This window comes from Cervus canadensis, chromosome 1 (assembly GCF_019320065.1).
Source record: "Cervus canadensis isolate Bull #8, Minnesota chromosome 1, ASM1932006v1, whole genome shotgun sequence".
Classification (NCBI taxonomy): domain Eukaryota; kingdom Metazoa; phylum Chordata; class Mammalia; order Artiodactyla; family Cervidae; genus Cervus; species Cervus canadensis.
In genome coordinates this window covers 26,139,489-26,157,704 of record NC_057386.1, presented here as the reverse complement: position 1 = coordinate 26,157,704, position 18,216 = coordinate 26,139,489, and the positions used below count along the sequence as shown (strand labels likewise).

The following is an 18,216-nucleotide window of genomic DNA, read 5'->3' as shown; positions in this document are numbered from 1 at the left end:
CAATGCTGGGCACCTGGGGGGTGCCTGATGTGACGAGGTGGGAACAGGAGCCCCCAGAACACTCCCTGGACTCTAGGAGAAGCCCTGAGACCAGCACTATCCACTTAAAACTGTGGAGTGGAGCACTGGGGGCCAGGTAGAGGGCAGCACTGAGCCGTGGGGGCCCCATGGGACCAGAGCTCTGGGGGCTGCAAAGGCGGGTGGTAGGAGCCCCAAGGACACAGAGGTGCTCATAACCCTCCTCGGAGCCCCACCCCAACACCAATGAGGGAGGCCCTGCTGTCTCCCCCTGCCCCACAGCATTGCTGGGTCCCTGCAGGGCTCCCTGGTGGCATCATCACAGCGGTAATTACATAATTAATGGTCTAATGAGCCACTTCACCTGTGTCTGCCTTGCTGGAAAGTAGCCTGAGGAGGGCAGGGGTTTCATCTGTTGTGTCGTAGGCTCTAAGCCTAGAAACTGCTCCAAGTAGGTGCCTTTTTCAAAAACTATTTTATTTGACTGCGCCAGGTCTTCGTTGCAACAGGCGGCATCTTTAGTTGCGACATGCAGGATCTAGCTCCCTGACCAGGGATTGAACCAGGGCCCTCTGCATTGAGAGTGCAGAGTCTTAGCCACTGGACCACCAGGAAGTCCCAGTAGATGCCTATTAAATGCTGCCTGGACAGAGGGGCAAGAGTATGTTACCTAACCCTCACCACAGCCCTAACAGAGGATGACAGGCCTGGAGGCCAGGACGTGTGCAGCAGCCAACCAGGAAGGGACGACAGAGCTTCTGCTCTGCCCTCCACAGCCGCTGGGTCACAGCCCTCCGTGCCACACCCACTCGCTCATCAAGCTCGGCTCTTACCGGCTGCGCAGGGGCAGAGCTGGGTGCCGAGGAGCAAGAAGAAAAAGCAGTGACTTCTGCCCTACTGAGGCAATCAGACAGATAACTGTGGGGGTGTGACACCCACAAGGGGCTCTGGGGGTGGGGAAAGGAGGTGGTCAGGGCCGACTGGAAGGAGGGGGCCCACTGAGGGGAGGCAGGACTGAGCAGGTGGGTGGTCCCAGTTACCACCCCTCCCAGATGGGGAGTCAGATGCCCACTGTCCACCTGGTACCACCTCCCCTGCCCCCCAGCAGTCCTGCACAGTCACCCGCCATTTGTAGCTGCTGCCTGCTCACTGCTCCCAGGGAAGGGCCACTCTCCCCACTCTGTGGGGCCCACTGATCTACAGCCAAAGCTGGAGCGGGGTCTCCCAGAGTTCCCCTCCACCGCACCGCCAGCAAGGCCAGCTGCTGTGAGCAGGGAGCCACCAGAAGCCTTCCAGGTCAAGCCACCTCCTCGTTTTGCAGAGGGTTAGTGAAAGCCCAGACAGGGGTCTTAACTTGTCCAGGAGGTCCCGAAGGGCTGAGAGCCCTCTACAGATCTGTGCTCCAGAATGCCCAGCCACCAGAAAACCAACTTGGAGCTGGAGGCCAGAAGTGGAGGTCCAGACTCCTCTTCTGGACATCCAGCATCCCAGGGGTCCGAGAACGCCCCCTCCTTTCCCCGGCCTGGGCAGGAACCTCCCCTCCCTTCCTTGCCTGACACCCCCTCTCCGAGGCATCCTGACAGCCCCTCCCGGCTCGGTTCCACCTGGGGGAGCCGGGAAGTGGCGCCCCTCCCTCCCCCAGCCCCAGGGGAGGAAGCCGCCTGTCAGGCCGCCGCGGCGTGTCAAATCCTCTTGCTGCCTAATTGTGAGACGGCGGCGTTTAAAGAAACGCTTTTCTGGCCGCCTGCCACACCGCAAACTGCTTGGTATAATTTTATTATTAAGGAGAGAGAAAAAGAGGGAGGGGGTGGGGAGAGAGAGAGAGAGAAAGGGAGCGAGAGGAGGAAATTGCTTAGTCCGAGTCAGCTGGTGGAGTATTCTCAACGTGAACGCGGCCCGGCTTTCCAGTTGGCAAGCTGACTTCGTTAATTGCGCATTCAGTCTCTACTTAGGGTAATTGAAACGAAGCGGGGACCGGGTCTGACAATTAGGGTCTGCGACTAGGCCGTTAACCCTTCCGCCCCCGCCCCCGGCTCCCACGCACCCCTGGGGGCGGCGGGCAAGCGCCCCAGCGTTGGCAGGGTTAACGCGGCGCGGGCGCCGGCCGAGCGGGGGATGGGGCGAGGATGGGGGGCGTGCGGGGGCGCTTGTGGCCTCGCCGCCCCCCCCCCGCCCCCGCAACAGATGTTTCAGGCGTGTAAGACAAAGGCAGAGCGCCTGCCGCTGCCGGAGAAAATCCGCAGGACTCCCTCAGGGGCAGGTAAAATTTCACCTTCTATTTGTGTTCCCCCGCCCGCCCCCGCCCGATTTCCCGGCCTCTGCGCCAATCCGGAAAGCGCCACCAAAGACGCCGCGCCGCCGTCTCCGCCGCCCAACCCGCTGACCCCAGCAAGGTCGCGGCGACCTCGGGCTCCGCCAGCCGCGCGCCGGCCCCTCCTGGGGCGCCCCCGGCCGCAGTCCCGCGATCGCAGGCGCCGGGAGCGAGGAAGGGGCGCTTTTCTCGCCACGAGGCGGAGGCGGCGGAGACGCCGCGCACCTCCCTCCGGCCCGCGCTGGGACCCCGGGGGCTGCGCCCCCCCGGCCCCCATCATTCATCTCCCTGATTCCCGCTGTAGCCGCCCTCGGAAGTCAGCCGAGTGAAGCAGCTGTTCCTTGCACACTCCACTTGACCAAAGATGATGATAAATGAGGCCCGGGCTGCGTCGGGAACGCGGCGGCGGCGGCGGCCGCGAGGGGCGCGCAGGGCGGGGCGTACAGCCCGCACCCCCTCCCAGCGCCCCGGGAAGGGCGAGGACGCTAAGGACAGAGGCCGACGGGCGCAATCAAAGGCCCGCACTCCCCTCTCGGCGCTCCTTGCCGCCTCGATGCGGGCGGAGAGGAGCCAGGCAAAGGAGCGCCCCCAACACCGGGGCCTACGCGAAGACCCCCTCCTCGCGACGGCACGGCCCTCCCTCCGCATCCCGGGCCCGAGTGCCTCGGTCCCCACCGTGCCCTCGCCCGCGCCTCAAACCTATTAACGCTCGTAAATAATGAATAATGGAGCGAAGCTTCCCTCCGCCGCCAGCTGCGCCCCTCCCGGGGAGGGGGCGCCCCGGCCGGGCGCGGGGGCCCGGGCGCATGGCCCCGCACACGTGCAGCCGCGGCGCGCAGGCGGGCACCCCGCCCGCCGAGGAGGGGGAATCCCGCTCTGCCCTCCCCAACGCCACCTCCCCTGGAGTCCTCTGGCACCGAACGAGGCGAGAGCGCGCGCGAGCTTCCCAGCCGGAGAGGGTTATTTTTAACCTGCCCCCCTTTCCTTCCCAGCCTCTCGGGTTTGCGCGCCCGGCCGCCTCCCCCTCCCAGCAGCCGAGGACGCAGGCTCCTCACCTCGCTCAGCGCCTCCGGACTCCGAGCGCCTCCCCCGGCCCGCGGCCCCCGCCCCTGCACGGGCATCGCGCGGCTAAATCTCAGCCTGGAAAGGACCGATTAGGAGCCGCGTGCCTTTCTGCGAAATATTGGAACCGGCTGGGCTGGGGGCGGGGAGCCCGGCGCGCTCGTCCCCTCGCCTCCCTCCGCGCTCGCTCAGCTCTCCCTCTACAGACGCGGGGCGGCCAAGTCAGGGCGCCGAGACCCCCTCTGGATTTCGTCCTTCTCTCCTCAACGCCCACCCTTCTTCAATCATCGACGAAGCTGGAGCTTCTAACACGCGGACCCTCCGGCAGCGGCGGCGCCAAGTGGGGCGCTGCCTCCCCCATCTCCAGCCTCCTCCCTAAGCCGCTCCAAACACACACACCATTTACACAGCAGCAGCCTTGCACACCGGCGACTTCAAGGCGGACCGCCAGGCCGGGCCTGGGGCGAGGGGGTGCGCTCAACCCCCAGCCTGCCCCCTCCTCCCGGTCCCTTCCCCAGCAGACCTAGCAGCCCAGACCCCTGCCCCCCTTCCTCAGAGGCCAGAGGCACAGGAAGTTCACGTCCACTCCCATTACCCTGCTCTCCAAAAGGCCACCCACCCAAACCCCAGCCTGTCCTTCGCCCCAAAGGAGGGGGCGGCTGAGGATAGGGCTGGACCCAGAAACCCCTGGGGGCTTCGACTGGATCAGTCACTTGACATTTTCCAGACTGCTCAGGCATCGACCCCCTGACCACCTCCCTCCTGAAGGGAGGCGGGGTGCGAGAGAAAACCGCTGCAGAGCCGCCAGGGGTGGGGGATAGACTGGAGGTCTGGCCTGCTGGGAAGAGGGAAAAGGGCCTTCCCGCCGGGAGTGCTGGCCCAGTAGCAGCAAAGAACAGGGCATATTTGGGAACTGGGGCCAGATTTCTCTCCCAGGACTAGCAGTGGGGAGCAAGCAGGCACGGCTCTCACCCCAGGGTAGCAGCCTCTGGCCAAAATTACTGCAGAGGTAAGAAGCCTGGCCGGTTGGAGCTGGAGTGGAATACAGATGTGAGAACAGCTGGTCTGCTGACACCCTTGGGCCATCTGGGAGGCCCAGCCTGGCCCGGACAGGAGGAGGCTTGAGGACAGAGCAGGGATCCCCTGGGTGCACACACACCCTGGCAGGGCAAAGGGGGGGTTGTCACGGGGCTTCTCCCCTCAACCAGCCTGGATACAGAGCCTGGGGCCTTCCCCAGGTCTTGAAAATTCTCAGTAACCCTCAGACCATGGAAGCAGGCGTAACAGCAGGACAGCATGTCCGTCCCCTCCTAGGGCCTTGGTAGATCATACTGCTGACCCTCAAGCTGCCATCTGGAAGGTGATGTAACCTCTCATTTCACAGATGGGGAAACTGAGCCCTGGAGTGGGGGAAGGGGGTGGGGAGAGGGCTCCTAGCTCCTCCTACCCCAGCTTGTAGGAGGAGTCCTCCCATTCTAGGGCCAAGGATGACAGGGAGGCCCTGGTTCGCTCCTTTGGAAATTTCAGAAAACTGTTTTTCTTGGGAGATAAAAAGGGCAGGGGCCTGGTGTGGTGAAGAGCTGGAGAGAAATCACACCATCCACCGACTTCTCCCCCAAGCCCCTCCCAGCCCCTTCAGACCCAGCCACCCTGGGGATGGGGGTCTTACTGAGGGTCCCAGGAGGAACCTCATGTGCAGCCCAGATATGAATGTCACAAGCTCTTCACACGTGTGTGGCTGTGTTAGGACAAACCGCAACTTCACATAGGGCCTGGCAGCTTTGCGTCGCCCAAACAACAGGCAGCTCCTATTTTGATATGAGAGGGAATCTCCATCTCAAGGCTGGATTCTGGATTGGGGGGACTCTGCCAGATGAACAGCTGGGGCCACCCTGTGCTCCGGGCTCCCCTGCTGCCCCTGTGCTGGGAAGGGAGCTTCCATTTCCGGGCAAGGCTTGGATGGATGCCCTTCTGCCCCCTCTGCCCCCCATTCCTGGCTCTCCCCAAAACTAGGTGGATCCTGGGCAGCTCCCCTAAACATGCTGCCTGGTGACCAGAAGCACTGGCTTTGGGGGAAAGCAAACCACCAGCTCGAATCCGGAGGCAGCCTGGGACTGCTGTCTTCAGGACGGAAAATATTTGCCTTTGGTTTTCGGCTGCTGCTTTGTCCTGGCTGACTTTCCTCTCCTCCACGCAGCCGTGAGACGTGGAGGTGCTGGGGGGCACAACCGAGGGGAGGGCAGCTGTCTGAGTCCAGAGTCCAGCTATTCTGAACAGCACTCTGTTTCTCTCCCAGGATGGACAGGATACTTTCTGCCCATTCTCTGTGCTTGTAGCTGAAAGCATGTTTCTTTCTCCCCAGGCCCAGCCCTCTGGGGCCTCCCCTCCAACTAAGCCAGATCTCCCGGCCCGCCCCAGCTTCCGGTCACTAGGCGTCTGGGGGAAGCGCCTCTCTCAGCTGTTAGCAGTGAACTCAGCCCGACCCCAGGGAGCCTAGAAAGTTGTGGGCGAATCTTTGCCGGCCAGCTCTGCGCTGACCACAGGGAGAGGGCAGTCTTCTCCTGAGACGGGGGCTCCAGAGATGTCAGAGTCACACCCGCCAGTTGTGGGGGCTCGCTGGTGGCTCTGGAGCACTGGGAGTTGTCACTTGGCCCAACTCGGTCCCCATCCTGTAAAGACCTGGGCTCTGATGCCACACGGCTCTTCACACCATGCTGGGTGGCCTTGGGCTGCTCACTTCACCTCTCTGAGCCTCACGTGCCCCAACTCACGAGCTCCAGTACGTGCTTGTACCCCGACACGCTGACACGGGTTCGTGAGACTGGCGGAGATGCCGTGTTTGGTGCCTGGTGGAGGCAGCACAGGCGGCAGCGGGTTCCAGCGCTGCCCACAGGGCAAGAGCCAGACCCTGCACTGCCTCTGCCTCCCAGGGAGCTAAGGGCGGGACAGAGCAGGTCCTCAGGAAGGGGCCAGGGCCGGGGGCCGGGACCCAGGGTTAAGGTCTGTGCTCAGATGTGTCCCGACCCCCATGGCAGATGAGCCATCCTCCCAGCTAGAGTGCCGCTGTTGTGCGTGAGCTGGGTGGAGGGCAGAGTCCGGGTTTCTGCGACTCTTAACGAGCTCCCAGGTGAGGCTGCCTACTGGCCTGGGGGCTGCAGAGGGCAGCAAGCTCTCAGCCCCTGGAGAAGGCTGGGCTGGGCGAGGGGCTCTGAGTCCTGTCCTGTCCAAGGAGGGCTGCCCAGGACCTGGCGCTAGCCTGTGGCTCCATGTTCCCAAGCCGTCTATCTCAGAGCCGGGGTCCTGCAGCTCTGCCCTCCGCCCCCCAGACTCTGCACCCAGCCCTGCTTCCTGGCAGCACTGAAGGGCAGCTCATGCTGCTGAACCCATAGTCACTTCAAGTCCAGGCCTCCTGAGCCTCAGTGTCCCTGTCAGGACAGTGGGAAACTGGGCTAAACTCATCCCCCCTTTCCATTGATGGTTCCAAACCCTCTCCCCTTCCCTGACCCCTTCCAAGGGGCAACAGATCCAGACCCCAGCACTGACCCTAGGAGCTGCAGACCTGGGGTGGGTACAGGGCTCACCCAGGCCATCCTCACTACTTCACATGCTCAGCGCTGCCCTAGTAAGCACTTTCACAACAAACTTCGTCTTCATGCCAGTCCCGCGGGTGGGTCCCATGACCACCCTTGTTTCACAGATGACAGCACTGAGCCCAGAGACCTGATGCCCGAGGCCACACCCCAGAGGAGGGGCCCGGGTGGACCTGGGTTCTCCCGGGCCAGCCCGGCCCCTAGGCGTGCCTGACCACGGAGGATTCCTCTGGGGAAACTACTCCTTTTGGCCCCTCCAGTGCTGGTGTGGATGTGGTGCCTCTCTCTCCCTGGCCAGCAGCGGGCCCCGGTAGAGTTACGGAGGTGAGGGTAAGCCGGTGCAGTCACTGAGAGAGCTCTTTGGTAAATAGGAACCAGCTGTGCCTCTGACCTGGCCCAGCCAGGCCCAGAGTGGTCTGCACCACATGAACTGCAGTGTTGTGTGCAGAAGCCAAAGCCCGGAGATCCTGTATGTGTCCCCGTGAGGGGCTGAGGGACACACATGTGCAGAGGTCTGTACCGTGGATACGGGCTTCGTGTGCGGATGGGGTTCAGCCTTGAGGTTGGTGAGCAAACCACAGTGTAGACAGTGCACAGAGAGGCCCCACCTGTATAAAGGAGGAGGGGTACTCAATTTTTCTCTTTTACCATGAGCCTGTGATACCCACTTAAGATTTTAAGCTTACGCTGTGGATAAATACCTACTCTCCAGGCTGTCTCTGAAGATGGCTGGAGAGTGCGCTCAGTGCCAGGCTCCTGTCTGGCCCGGCTATTTTCCAGTTGCCAGGCTACAGCAGGCCGTGGCCATCAGCAGGAGGGACAAGCCCAGCAGCCTCACTGAGTCCTGCAACAGGCAGCACGGCGATCATGCATCACCTTACAGAAGAGAAAACTGAGGCCTGAACCCCCACAGAGGCCATGACCTTGCTTCTGGGTACACCGCCTTGGGGGCAGCTGCCACAGCCAGGGCCCTTGATGAACGGGGCCTGGGGCTCACAGGGACGGCTCCCAGTCTGTGGGACACTGAACTTCTCACTCCGTTTCTACCAGCACTCTGCTCCCCTCCAATCGTCAAAACAAAGACAACACTCGTGATAACTTAAGGGCAGAGGCGTCTCTGGCTCCCAGGGGCTGTGAGGGCGCGGCTGACCGTCTGGGAATGCTGGGCTGAGTCCCAGCTGGGCTGCCCGCGAGCCCTGGGGCTGGGCCTCAGCACCTCAGTCATGAGCAGGCGCGGGGGTCAGTCCCTGGAGGGCAGCGTGTCTAGGGACAGTGCCTGGCAGAGCAGGGCCCAATAAGCAAGTTGTTATTTCTAAGAGGAAAACATTTGTATAATTTTTTATGATAGAGGGCAAGTTCAGGAAAATCCTTGACCAGTCCTAGTGCTGGCTGAGGAGGGGGGTCAGGAAGCTGGGAGCTGTCTAGAGTGACAGGAACCGGGCTCTGGCCTCAGGAGCAGCTGGTGCCTGCCTGGGTGGGCAGCCATGCTGTCTCAGCAGGCAGTGGCCAGAGTGGGGCCTGGCCGTCTGAGTTCTCAAGCTGGCACATTGGGTGAAAGAGACTTGGCTGGCTGGCTGGCTGGAGGCCTCTGCAGGCCCGGGCCCGTGGAAAGAGGACTCAGAAAGGCCCCTCTGTCCGCCTGGCTCTGGGCTGCTCTCTTCCAGACCAGAGCCTCCTGTGTCTTTGGAAAGAGCATCGAGTACCCAAGGGCTCCTACTGACTTGCCATGTGACCTCGTGTGAGCCCCCCCGCCCCACCTCTCTGGGCCTCCATGTCCTCACCCAGGAGACTGGGCCCACCTCACGGGGTTGAGCAACAGCCAATGAGAACACAGACAGAAAAGTGCTTTGTCATCGTCACCCTCGTAGCTGCTTCTCACACGATGCTTACGTGTGCAGTGCCCTGCTCTAAGAAGCAGTCTACATTTTTTTTTTTTCAGTCTACATATTTTAACTCCTCTTACTGATGAGGCAACAGAGGCTTAGAGAGGTTAGGGCACTTGTCCAGAGTTGCACAGCTTGTGAGGACCAGAAGCACCATGATAGCAAAGTGCTGTGAGACCTGATTTTGTTATAGTTCAAGGCTGTGGGTCGGGCCAAGGATGGCCAGGCTGCACACTTCCCAAGGCAGCTTTGGCCAGTTCAGGAGGGCGGGCGGGGCAGAAGGGCCCTAATCACACCTGAGCAGGAACTCAGGCTCAGAGGAGGCTTCCCGGAGGCCTCCCTGGGTCCACGTGGCAGGAGGCCTTGGGGACCGTGGTGAGGGTCTGGAAGTGTAAGGCAGGAGCACCAACTCAGCAGCAGGTTCCAAACACTGATGGGGAGAAGCAGGGACAGCTTCGGGGTTCCCCAGAGCCCATGCTCCCAACCCACTGCCTCCAGGGCATCCACCAGCTCACCTCTAGTGGCTGCAGGGTCAACACCCTGGTGTGACAGATTGCACGTCTGAGGCCCAGCAAGGGCAGGGGTCCACACAGCGCGGGGGCTTGGAACCACTCCCCCCGCCCCCCACCTCTGGCCTCCTTCTTCACGCCCACAGGCCTGCACCAGCCTCATCCCCCTCCCTGTCCCACTGCAGGGACCGTGTGACACTGAGAGGGGGGTGGTCTCCTTCTGGTCAAGACCTCCTTGGCACTGCTATCTCGGTATGGATGAATGAGGCTTCCGGCACAGTGAGGACAGGGCCCTGGAGATTCCCATGGGAAAGGTTTGGCTCCCGCGGAGGCCCCTGCAGGCCGGCTTTGATGGTGGATAAGCCCCAGCTGGCTCCTCAGGCAAACTTGATCCTAGTGAACTGGACAGGCCCGCGGGTCCACAAGACACCCCCACAGACCCAGAGCTCCCAGCAGTTCCCTCCACCTGCAGAGCCAGCGTTGAGGAAGGTTTTGTCTTCCAAACACCCTGTTTTTAAAGATCACCGTGTGTTCCCTCTCACAGGTGCAAAAGGAAAGCTAATTAAGCCTTTGGTGGATGTGAGCAAGCCAGGGGTCATGGGCTTTGTGTTTGCCGAATAACTGAGTGAGTGAATGAATGGACAGATGGGTAGGTGAACAGACAGGCAGTGGGTGGAATTCCAACCCCAAGCAATGCCATTGCTACCTTTTTTTAGCCTGAGCAAAATAAGACTTCCTCAAGGCTTTAAAGAACATGGCAGGCAGGGACTTCCTTGGTGGTCCAGTAGTTAAGAATTCACCTGCCACTGCAGGGGACACGGGTTCTATCCCTTATCCAGGAAGATCCCACATGCCACAACTAAGACCGGGTGCGGTCAAAGAAGAAAAAGAAAAACATGGCGGGCAATTTCCAGGGTCCCCGGGACCCCCTGCAACCACCCCTGTCATGACACCTGGGCTCAGAAATGGAGGGGCGTGGGGAGGGGTGCTGGGACCCCAGAGCCTCCAGAGCTCATCGAGAAGCCCCCTTTCCTGGGCCCTGTTCCTGCGCTTGGGGCTCCCAGCATCCCCCGACCCATCAGTGTGCCCATGGTCCCTGGGGACCTCTTGCTGGGGACCCGGAGGGCAGGTGAGGAGGAGGGCTGCATGCCTGCTGAGCCCGCCCAGCAGCTCTGCAGAGCTGGGGAGAGCAGGATGCTTGTCATCCACAGGGACACAGGGACGGTTTAAGGTGAAATTTAAGCCCATTAGTGCCTGGCTAATGACATCAGCAGCGATAGTGAGAATGAAGATGGCAGGGTGTGCGAGCACCATAAATTGTGGGGCCGGCGCCCGCCTCTGTCCTTGGGCCTGAGTCCCGCCCCCCACCCCCAGCCCGCGCCCCTGCCCGAACCCCCGCCCCGGCCCAGCCCCCAGGGTCAGCGTGTGGCCGGGGCCTTAGCCAGAGCGTGAGAAAAGCTGGGCTAGGGAGCTGAGCGTGCAGGCAGCATCTCCCTAATCTCTCTCCTTTGATAACTTCTGTCTTTCCGTGCATACGCAAGAACCTGGCTCAGCCGCCGGCATCTCTTCCCGGGCTGAGCCGTCGCCCTGCAGCTAATGCCTGACAGCTCTGTTTATGTCTCCCCATAATTCTCCAGTTTTATGTTTTTTTTTCGGGGCCATTAAGCTCCCAGCCACAAGCTCCTTCCCCTGCCCCCGCCTGCCTTTGTCCTTGAGGCCTAGCCGCCCCACCGCCCTGTGGGAGAAGGGCTGCCCTCCCCCAGCAGGTGGACGGGGGGCCGAGTGCTCACTCTGGACACCTCCGTCCCAGTCCCGTGGCTTCTCATCACAGGGCTCGTCCCACCGGTCCCCAGGGGCACAGGACACCAGGGTGCCAGACGAGGCCCACTCTCCCTCAGACTCTGGCTTCTTTTCCTGGGTGGGCTCTGCTCCTCCTCCAGCCTCAGCCACTCCTGAGGGCAAAGCCCCCTGCCTCGACCACCCTCTGCAGCTCCAGATCCCCAGATTCAGCACACCCGTGGCACCCCGAGGCCCCCCATCCCCCGTACACACCTTGTCCTCTGCCCCCGCCTCCCCATGGTCCATCTCTGAGGAGGCCCCTCAGAGTCCTCAGGGCCCTCCTGTCCCCACGACCACAGCCCAGGTCTGGCCACAGGTCAGACTGGGTTCCCAGTTCCCAGCCTCCCCACCACATGGCCTCTCACAGGCTTGGCCCAAGGCACTCCCTTGCTCTACAGCCTTCACTGGCTCCCCATTACTTAGTCCCTGCCCTCAGTGTGCTGAGGACACTGCTGTGCAGTGTGGCCTCCTGCACAGAGGCCAGCAGGGGCTGCCCCTTGCCAGGCCCGCTCACCCCTCCCAGGGCATCCACCCCCACTTCCACAGGCCAGACCCAAGGCGAAGGACTTCCTCAGCAGGAAGCAGGCCTTCCCTTGCTTCTGGGTGCCCACAATGCCCTCACGTGGCCCCTGTGGGTCATGGGAGTCCCTGGGTGCCCCAGCTCGGACGCCTGGCTCCCTGAGTGCCCGGGGCAGGCAGGTGCCACTCAGGAGCCTGCTTCCCCACCACTGCGAGGGCAGTGCCCCAGGGCCCACACAAGGCCAGGTCTCCTCAAAGAGGCCAAAGATGCCAGAAAGCAGAGCCTTCCAGACCCCCTTCTCCTGCCCTCCAGGAGTGACGGAGAGGAAGGGGTGGCCCTCCAGCCCCCTGCCCGATGCCCTGCCCGCCTCCTGAGGTAGAGCCACTCCTCCTCAGCCCTCTAACTTCCACTTTCCTTTCAGCTGAACGGCCTTTGCAACCAGAGGCCTCCTGCCTAACCTGCCCCTTCCCTGCACCTGTGGGCGGCTGAGGTGCCGCCCCTCCCCATGTGGGTGCCATGGGACGTTTGAGCCTGCATCCTGAGGCGGGGGAGTCACATCCCCGGGGCGTGGGTGCCGGTGTTGTGGCCTGTCCTCCTCTTCACAGGCGCTCAGCTTGGTTTCAGGCTGACCTTGTTGTTCTGCGTCCCCCAGGGTGTCTGGCCACAGCTTGGCAGGTCCCCCCACCCCACCCACCTCCCACCTCCCACCAAGATTTCCTGCCCTTGGCAGGTTCCACGGCTGTGCAGGCAGCCCCTGGCCCGCCTCTCCCTCACACACAGCCCTGGAGCACCGCACGGGGTGCTGGCCCAGGCCATCCTATGCTCCCCTCCCTGCAATCCTGTTGTTAAGAGCAGGGCAAGCTTTGTAATTTGAGGGGCCCAGTGCAAGATGAAAAATCCAGTTCCAGCTCAAAAAGCAACAGAGCCACACAAGACCAAGTGCAGGGTGCTCTGAGCACAAGCCCACAAAGCCAGAGCCACAAAGCCAGCCCAAGGAGGTGAGCTGGCCAGCTGCCTCTCCCGCAGCAGGAGGACCAGGGTCTGACCCATTGGTCACGCCTATAAGGAAGGGTCCTATCGACTGCACACTTGCTTTGTGCTGAGAGCAATGAACATGTTAAGTCAACAGACCACCAGATTCCATGGCTCACAAGGGTTCAGGGGGGGTGTGATCTGCCCAGGACCCCTCTCCAGAGGCAAGATGAACCCTGCTCTGAGGAGGAGGCTCCCAACTGAACCTGTTACTGATGAACCACTAAGACCCCCCCCCATGTCAGCTCTGAGTCGAGCCCAAGAAACCACTGTAACCTCTCCCTATATGCAGAGATGCAGAAGCGAAGGCTCCAAGAGGGTGTCCAACTCCTGCAAGGTCACACAGCAGGGTATGACCCCAGATCCCAGCCTCAGCAGCCCTGTTTCCAAAGACCCAGGCAGACACTCGGGAACTGGTGCATAAGGAACCGGGCAGGACATGAAAGCAAGGGGGGACACACACTGCACCGGAGGGCCGGGCAGTGACATCTGTTCTCCTCTCTACACTCTTGGTTATTTTCTGTATTTTCTCCAGCGAGCTGAGATTTTTGAAATGATCAATAGCTCATAGTTCCTCTGAACGAGGAACAGAGATTTGTGGAACCGAGTCCTGTTAATGGAGATGCTGTGGATACAGAGCACAGCTTCCTAAGGCCAAAGCTTTCAGGACCCTAGTGTCTGGGTCTCCTTCCCTTTGTCACTGAGGGTTTAGAGGGCTCATGAAAGCTTTGGGGGCCTGGGCTGCCCCTGGGACGACCCCGCCTGGTTCTCTGGGGACGCCTGAGTGCTCAGGAAGCTGTAGGCCCTAAGGAGGGTGCTCACAGCAGGTCCTGGCATCCCCTTGGCCGGTCAGGAAGCAGGGCTGGTGTCCACTGGACTACTGTCCTGCTGGACTCCTACTCCAGACCTTGCTCGTCCCAACCTTCCCCTGAGGGATCCCCCACATTCCTGAGGCCCCCCCGAACATGTACTACCCTGCCCTCCTGCTCATAGCCCAGTGGATCCTCGCCGCCCCAATACCCACAAGACTAGGCTCCCCTCCAGCCCCTAGCTACCCTTTCTGGACTCATTGTCTGGTGGTGGACGCTGCCTCCAGGCCTCTGAAGCCCCTCCTCAGCCCGGAGCAGGGGCCGCGCCCAGTTCCCTGCCACGCAGTGGCTGCAGAGCGGGATCAGGACCACACCAAAGCAGGTCACCCCTGCCACCCCACCTGGCCCAGAGTGGTGCCCAGGGATCCAGCTGGGCCGTGCCTATCCCTGGGAGGAGGGGCTGGAACAGGGCCCCGCCCACCCATGTGGATGCCAGGCCTCCTGCAGACAGCTCTGGGCTGCCTACTGCCCTGAGAGCCCCTGGGTCTCAGGCTGAGAAGAGCTGACAGCTCCTTAATAAAAGCCGCCACAGACGCGCCTGAGTGACATCGCGGCGGCCGGCGAGAGGCAGCCCACATCAAAGCCCCATTTTTCTTCTTCCTGTGTGGCACTGAGACGGTTTCATAGAGAGCCCCACGTGCGTCTGTGACAAAGACGCTTCTTCTCACGACTGGCCATGGCCCCAGCCTCCCCAGATGCCCCGCCGGCGCCTGGCGTGCTTCCCTGAGAGCGCGGGTTTCAGCAAAGCCTTGCTTTGGCCTCAGACGGCTGGACAGGGGGGCTGGTTGGGGGCTGGCAGAACACAGAGGCCCCACCGAGTGAGTCACCTACCTGCGCTGCAGACCCAGCCTGGGAGCCAGACCCCGCTCCCCACCACCACCCCCAGCTCACTACTTGGCCCCCGCTGCAGTGTCTGCTCTCATGGCTGGGGTGGCTCCAGGTAAGGGTCCCAGACAGGCTGGGGCCCAGCCATCTGTGCTCCTGGCTTCAATCTGGGCAAAGAATCACCCTCTCTTGGCCCCTTTAAGAAATACCATCTGGAGAGGTGACCCTGTGAACCAGGACCCCAGACCTTTGTCCCATGCACCCAGGGCCGGGGAGTGCACGGGACCCCGACCTCCTGGCCGGCCGCCGTCTCCCCAGGTGTCAGACGGGCTCCGGTGCTCCCCACACGTGCACTGGTGCAGGAGAGCTCCAGGCTCTGACACACGACCTCCCTGCCACCCGCGAGCCTGCACTGTCACTGGAAGGCCTGTGCGTCACCATGGGTGGTGGTGGGGCTGGACGTGCAGCCCATGTCCAGGCCTTGCTTCTTGGGACTCTGGGGGCACTGACCACGTGTGACCTTCACCTTCCAATACCACAGGAGATGAGCGCACTGCGGACATCTCTCCATTCTGAGGCCAAGTGGGCCTAGGGTCCGACCCACCCTGCGGCCCTCCCTCTCCTGGTCTGGGTCACTCCCTTGGTCTCCTCTCCTCCTGAGTCCAGGGGGCACCTTCTTAACCCCGAGATCACAGCAATCCCACCTCCGGAAACACAGCAACACGAGTGCCACACACTGCCCCCAGCCCCTGCATTTCCAGTGTGCCCGGATGTTCCCGGCAGGCTTAATCGTAGGCTGTAAACTGCCCGGACTTTCCAGGGGTGCCACACAGCGTGCCTGAACACTATGCAGGAGGAAATAACCACGCCGGCTGCATGCAGCCTGGTCATGTCAGACAACTGGACGCGCGAGACCACATGGACAAAGTTCACAAACTGACACCCGGATCCCAGGTAGGCCAGGCCTGGGGGGACACGGGCTGGCAATGCCCCCTCCTGATGTGCGTGCTGGTCAGACACTGGTGTGTCCAGTCTGTAGCAATTCATTAGCTGGCCACTCAGGATACGTGCTCTCCTCTGCATGAGATCAATCAATAAACAGTTGAAAAATAAAACCAGTGAGACCTCAGCCTCTATTCAAGGCCTCCAGAGGTGCCTCGCTTTACTCAGAATGAAGTATGGGACCCTCCTCAGCCCAGGGGTCAAGGTCAGCTCCCCTCCAAATACTCCCTGCTCTCCTCAGTCAACGGTAGTCTGCATGTCCCCCCTCCCCACCCCCACCAAGGAGGCAGGGTGGCCACAGGCCCGCCTTAGTCAGTGGAATTGGACTGAAAGTGACATGTCAATATAAGAAGCTCCGTGAGCCCAAGTGTCTCCCTCCCTCTAGGCCGTGCAGCCTTCACAAGGCTTCTGTGGTTGGTGGGCCGCTTAGTGACCACAGAGAACCATCCCTCTGCCATCCAATTGCAACAGACAGCTCCAGGGAGTGGAACCCTGTCTCCAGGGGCTGACCTTTGGGGATGCTCACTATGCGGGAGCCCTCTGGCCCTCACTCATACACCAGGATTCCCAGGCCCTCTGTGGTCTGGTCCCTGACAAGTTCTTCGGCTCCGAGAAACAGAAACGCGCTGGCCGTGAACCCCACGGGGCCTCTCCTCCAGGCACACTGTGATCTCAGCAGTTCAGATGCAGCCAGGTCCTTCCTGTCCTAGGCCTTTGTGCCCCCACCCAGCACCCATCCCCCTGGACTGCCCTGCCTGAGAGGACTGCCACCTGTGGCCCCAGCACTCAGGCGGAGTCAGCTGCTCCCTCTGGACACCACGGCCCCAGCCCATATCACCCTCTCCTGCTCCTCTCAGGGGCTCCATCATGGGGAGGCATGCGGTCAGGCACCCACTGTCTCCCCCAGGAGCAGCAGGGGGTAAAGGCACACAGGTTTGGTCTTGACCACAAAGCCAGGGGTGGCCCGGGAGGCTGTGGACGCCCCAGCTGAGCTCTGGGACCCCTCCCAGATCAGCAGAGCCAGTGGGCATGCTCTTAAACCCACTCTCCATCCTCTCGTGTCTAAGGGTGGCCATGACTTCAAGGGCCTCTTATTGGGAAAGTTAGGGTGCAAGAAGGATCTGGGGGTGCTCAGGGGAGACGGTACCACCAAGTAGCCTATTTTGGGTGATGCAGGTTATAATTCTAGGGAGAGAACATCTTTTTCAGAGAAGACTCTGAGGCCATCAGAGAAAAGACTTCAGCTCAGCACGGCCTGATTCACCCAGTAGTGCCTGCGGACCCGCCCGGAGCAGCAGGGTTTCAGAGCGGCCACCACTGGGGTCCACCCTGGGCCTCAACTGAGTCTTCAGTCATGGTGACAGGAGGACCAAGGCAGGGCAGCGTGGGCAGGACTCTGAGTGCATCAAGAAGTGAACCCACTGCCAAAAGAACAGGTCCCGTGGACCTCCTGTCCAGGGGGCTCTCAGTTCCATTAAGTCGTCCCACTTGCCCCTCCAAGTGTGCCACCCAAGGCAAGGTCAGTGGGCATAAAGGTGATGGCAGCAGCCACAGCAGGGGGGTCTCTCCTTGCCTCTGAGCACTGCACAGAACTCGGGAGCTCAGAGAGGGTGGGCGACATGCTCAAGGTCACACAGGGAAGCAACAGCTTGGGGGCTTGCTCTCCTGCCTGGTCAGCGGGTCCTCTCACTGCCAGCAGGCAGACCCACCCCCTCTGTTCAGAATGAGTCCCTGACCTGGGCCTGCACTGCCCACGTGGGGGCACTGCTCTCCTGTGTGATCTCCCACCCTGCCCTCCCCGCACAGGCTGGCGGGGGGCTGTGGGGGCGGCAGGCATCTCTGGGCCTTTGCACACACTGTTCCCTCTGCCTGGATCACCAGTCCCCTGAATCTTCTCATTGCCCAAAGCCACCTCCTCCTGGAGGCCCTCTGTGATTGCCCCTTAGCTGTAGGAGCCCCTGTCCCCATGGCCCTCACCGCTGTCTGCAATCACCTCCCTCCTGTACTTGTTGACTCCCTTCTGTCTGTTGGCCCTATGGATGGTGAGTCTCGTGGATGGTGAGTCTCCCATGGATGGTGAGTCCCCCGTGGATGGTGAGTTCCCCGTGGATAGTGAGTCCCCGTGGATGGTGAGTCCCCCATGGATAGTGAGTCAGTCCCCATGGATGGTGAGTCTCATGGATGGTGAGTCCTGTGGGTGGTGAGCCCCCATGGATGGTGAGTCCCTTGTGGATGGTGAGTCCTATGGATGTGAGCCCCCCATGGATGGTGAGTCTCATGGATGGTGAGTCCCCATGGATGGTGAGTCATGAGCATAGGGTCCCACCTGTCATGCTGAAAGGCCAGGTTGCAGCTGCTTCCAGCTTCCAGGCCACCCTCACAGCCCACAGGCTCCCGCCTGCCGACAGCACTCCCTCCCCTCCCCTTGCTCCTGCTTGCCCTCCTCCTGAGCCCACTCCCTCACTCCCAGCCCTGTCCCATGCTCAGACCCCTCCTGGCTCGCCTCTCCAGCCTGATTTCAGGGGTGCCCCCTGCCCACCTTCCCAACTCCCAAGCCTCACCAGCAGCACTAAACCACAGGGCACTACCTGCACCCACCAGCTCTCATCCCCGACCCCCACTTTGCACTCACTGGGCTCAATCATCTTAACAAATGCTCAGGGTCACCTCCTCTCCACTCCTGTGTGACTTCCTTCCCTGGATCCGCTGTCCACTGTACCAGCAGTCTGCCCACCAGGATTGACAACCCTTTGCCT

The 18,216-nt window shown here is 61.6% G+C and overlaps 1 protein-coding gene and 1 non-coding gene across 2 annotated transcripts in view; both read right to left on the bottom strand.

The window, feature by feature from the left end:
- The window catches only part of RAI1 (retinoic acid induced 1), an 84,820-nt gene that overhangs the window by 19,968 nt on the left and 46,636 nt on the right, over window positions 1-18,216 (bottom strand). The window lies entirely within an intron of this gene.
- Window positions 561-633, bottom strand: TRNAE-CUC. The gene has a single exon. It is a non-coding gene; the product is annotated as a tRNA-Glu (tRNA).